Source organism: Marmota monax, unplaced genomic scaffold (genome assembly GCF_021218885.2).
Source record: "Marmota monax isolate L192 unplaced genomic scaffold, Marmota_monax_Labrador192_F-V1.1 WCK01_AAM20220418_F8-fsc00035, whole genome shotgun sequence".
NCBI lineage: Eukaryota > Metazoa > Chordata > Mammalia > Rodentia > Sciuridae > Marmota > Marmota monax.
This window is the reverse complement of record NW_026691961.1, coordinates 5,578,734-5,582,302: the sequence shown is the minus strand read 5'-3', so window position 1 is coordinate 5,582,302 and position 3,569 is coordinate 5,578,734. Positions and strand designations below refer to the sequence as shown.

The 3,569-nt window shown below is 53.5% G+C and overlaps 1 long non-coding RNA gene across 1 annotated transcript; it reads left to right on the top strand.

The window, feature by feature from the left end:
- Positions 1-1,323: 1,323 nt before the first annotated feature.
- Positions 1,324-2,941, top strand: LOC131423404 (uncharacterized). Its single transcript, XR_009224896.1, has 2 exons — positions 1,324-1,472; positions 1,678-2,941. It is a non-coding gene; the product is annotated as an uncharacterized LOC131423404 (long non-coding RNA).
- Positions 2,942-3,569: the final 628 nt, after the last annotated feature.

Genomic DNA, 3,569 nt, shown 5'->3' with positions numbered 1-3,569 from the left:
CCTCTGGAAGCAGCTTCTGTTTTGCTGAGCAAATTGCCAAACTGGGGCACAAGAGACCCTTCCCATGATTCCATGTTCCCTTTTGCCTCTGGCCTTCTGGGAATCATGCCCCAACCCGCTTTCCTTGGACTGTGATATGAGCAAGAAATAAACTTGCACTGTGTTAAGCCAACGAAAGATGGGGGGCTAGCTGTTACAGCAGCAGCCACTGTTCTGCTCCACCTGACCATTGTCCTCTAGGAAGCTGGCCCTCTGCTGCCAAATCTTTAGATCATCTAATGTTTTTTTTTAAGCCAGAAGTTTGGATTTAAAAAAAATATATATATATATATGGAATTTCCTGATTTAAAAATATTGGCCACTGAATCAAATTTATTATTATTATTATTTTAAATGCTCTGCAGGCCAAATTAAACACATCTGTGGGCTCAATTTGGCCCTGTGCTCTGCCCATTGCAACCTCTGGGCAAAACGCTCCAAATCCACCAGCGTTTATTTTGACGCTGGCATTGGTCTGAGAGTCAGAGGTGTGGTCACCGTCCCGTGGGTTCCAGGGAAGCCATCCACGCCCATAGGGAAGTTGACTTTTTTTCGCTTCCACTTAGGCCAGACTTCCTGGTATTCTGGTTTCTCCACACACTTCGACCACTCTGCTGAAACTCTTGAGAAGTCCATTCTGAGTCTCTGGGTGACCAGGGACAGGCCAGTCAGGCCACTCGAGTGCCTCATCCACTTTGACTCCCCTGGACTAGGGGGCGGGATGAAGTGGATGCCAGGGATCAGCCACCACATTTTAAAGAGAGGAGGGAGAAGTCTTTGCAATTGTAAAACTATCCATAGCATAAAATGATCATCATCGAATATAATTGCTGATGACAATTGCCACAATTTAGTATGTAAATTGTGTACTACAATTTAGTACACTTAGTATGCGCCAGACCTTTACAAGCACTCCTTGGGTCTCACGCAGAGTCATCCTTTTAACTTCCCCCTGGTTGTCACTAAGGGAACTGAAACTCAGGAGGGCCGTTGGATTTGTCCCACTCATGGAGGGATCCCCCCCCTCCCCCCCCCCCCCCCCCCCCCCCCCGGCAAAGCCAGGCTCTTTACCGGCGACTTCTATGCCTGGGTCCTTACCCCTTAGCAGGTAAGGACTTCTGTCCCAGCCCACCAGGAACCCGGGGCCCTCGAGTCTCACCAAACAGTAGCGCGTCTTTCTGTCACTCCGGGCCTGGAGTTCTCCTGGGAACCTTGGGACCCACAAAGGGGAAGTCACCATGACCCAGAGCCCAGTCTCTCTCCCAGGGCCTCCTGCCACTTTGCTCCTTTTCCGACAGTCTGCCCTGAGCCCTGCTGGGGGCTTCACAGGGTACAGACGGCGAGAGAGAACCCATGGCCACCACGCCCCCGGGGGCTCACAGACAAATGGCAAAGGGTTACTAAATACACACGGAAAGGGACAGAAGCACCAGGTGAGCAGAGAGGACTCGCCCAAGCAAAGCCCGTGGCTGAGTTTGGAGGGTGAGGAAGAGCTGTCCGGGGGTGGGGGTGGGGGGGTGGGGGAGGTGGACAGAGGTTTCCCAGGAGGATCTGAGCATCAGAGGCGTGGGGGAGTCTCATCAGAGATGTGGAAGCCCAGAGCGGGCTTTGCCCAAGTCACTTCCTCTCTCTGCCAAGGGGGAGCAACCCCACCTGCCTCTCCACCTCTGGAAGCTGCCATGATACACCACCGAGTGTCCCGCAAGGAATGCAAGAGTGGACAGCCTTGGGCCAGAGGCCCCCCTGGAAGCGCTGCACACTGGGCTGAGACCCGGGAGCCAGGGAGCCAGCAGCATTCACAGGACCCCCCCAGCCTTCCTAGCAACTTCCTGTCAGAGGACCTAGGGCAAGTGACTTCACCACCAGGATGTCAGTTTCCTCATCTGTCAACGGGGCATAGAGAACAGTTCCTGCTTCATGGGGTTGATCTGATGATGGAGGGTTCTTAAGGGTGTGGGAGGACGAGCACACCGCAGGCTCCATCAGAGATCATTTGTATCATAGGGTCTGTCCCGGATGCCAACCAAGTAGGGCAGAGGCATCCACGGCCCCAACCTGCCCTGAGTGTTTTTGTTTTTTTGTTTTTTTTTATACCAGGGATTGAACCCAAGGGCGCTTTCCCAGTGAGCTACATCCCCAGTCCTTTTTATTTTTATTTGGAGACAGGGTCTTGCTAAGCTACCTAGGGCCTCCTAAGGTGCTGAGGCTGACTTTGAACTTGTGATCCTCCTGCCTCTGCCTCCCACCTTGCAGGGATTACAGGCCTGTGCCACTGTGCCTGGCCTGCTCTGATTTTTTTTTTTTTAACCTCACAAAGAAATGCAAGACTGAAGTCTCTGCCCACCTGTCATCACAGACTCTGAGGACCTGAGACAGAGTCTTTTTCCTTTGCTGCCCTTGACCTGGATTTCTGTCGCCCTTGTATGTAGTGGCGGGGGTGGGGGGGACACAAGCATCACGGAGCAGGTGGGCAAGGCACAGGGAAAGGCCCTCCATTGCTCCTGCAGAGGGCCCGAGGCTGGGGCAGGGCGGGGCACCCCTGGCTCTCAGAGCACTTCAGACCTGGTCAAGTGAAAGCCACTTGCCTAAGACCTTGTGTACAGAAGGATTTTTTAGATTAGAGTCTTCACATTATCTCCCAAAGAGATCACAAGATGGTTACAGCCTCCTGAAGGGGTCAAGGGAGGCAGGGGGCCATCAAGCCTGCACAAACTCTGTCCCAAGATCCCAATGGAGGTACATAAGGGTCCGTTTTCTATGCATCTTGTCCATCCTGAATCTCATGTACCTGCATTACAAACCACTCTCTGCCTGTTTTTTACAGGTTTACATTTGTTCAATGTAAATGTGATTTTTGTATGCTTGCTTTGGACGTTTTAAAATTTGCTTTTGTATTGTGGGAGTCTTGGAATACTGGGCTCTTTCCTGACCCCTCCCCCAAGCCACAGAGAGGTGGCATGAGTCTTTCTGTAGGCCAAGAGCCGGAGTCCAGGGCTTTCCCGAGGCTCAGGCCAAGTTCTCTGGGGCTCCTGCTCCCTGGTGTGGCCTCTCCACCATTCTGGCTGGGGCCTTAGCATCACCCTCCGGCCAGGAACCTGGGTACAAGTGGGGCTTCTTTCTGGGAGAAGGCAGCATGGGCCTCTGGGGCTTCAAGCCAAAGAGCTTTTGTTTTGAGGAGTCTATGGTACTTCTAGCGCCTAACAATTGCAGGCCAGTCGTCAGCCTGAGTCATGGGCCACCAAGGCAGGCCTGGCCAGGGTCAGCCTTCAGCCGGGCCTGACCCATAGGGCCCTGCGTGGACTGCAATCTGATTTTCCCTCCAGCAGCATCCAACCAACCCCAGGGTCTGGGCTGGACTGGGGATGATGAAATTCCAGAATCCTGTGGCTCAGCGTATAGATGTGGGAGTGCTAGGAGGCCAGCACCATGCAGGACCCTGACCTAGCACGACCACAGCAAGAAGGAGCTACTTCAGCTGCCCAAGGGGCCTCTGCACTTGCCGTACCTGTTGCCCGGACTCCACCCCCCAC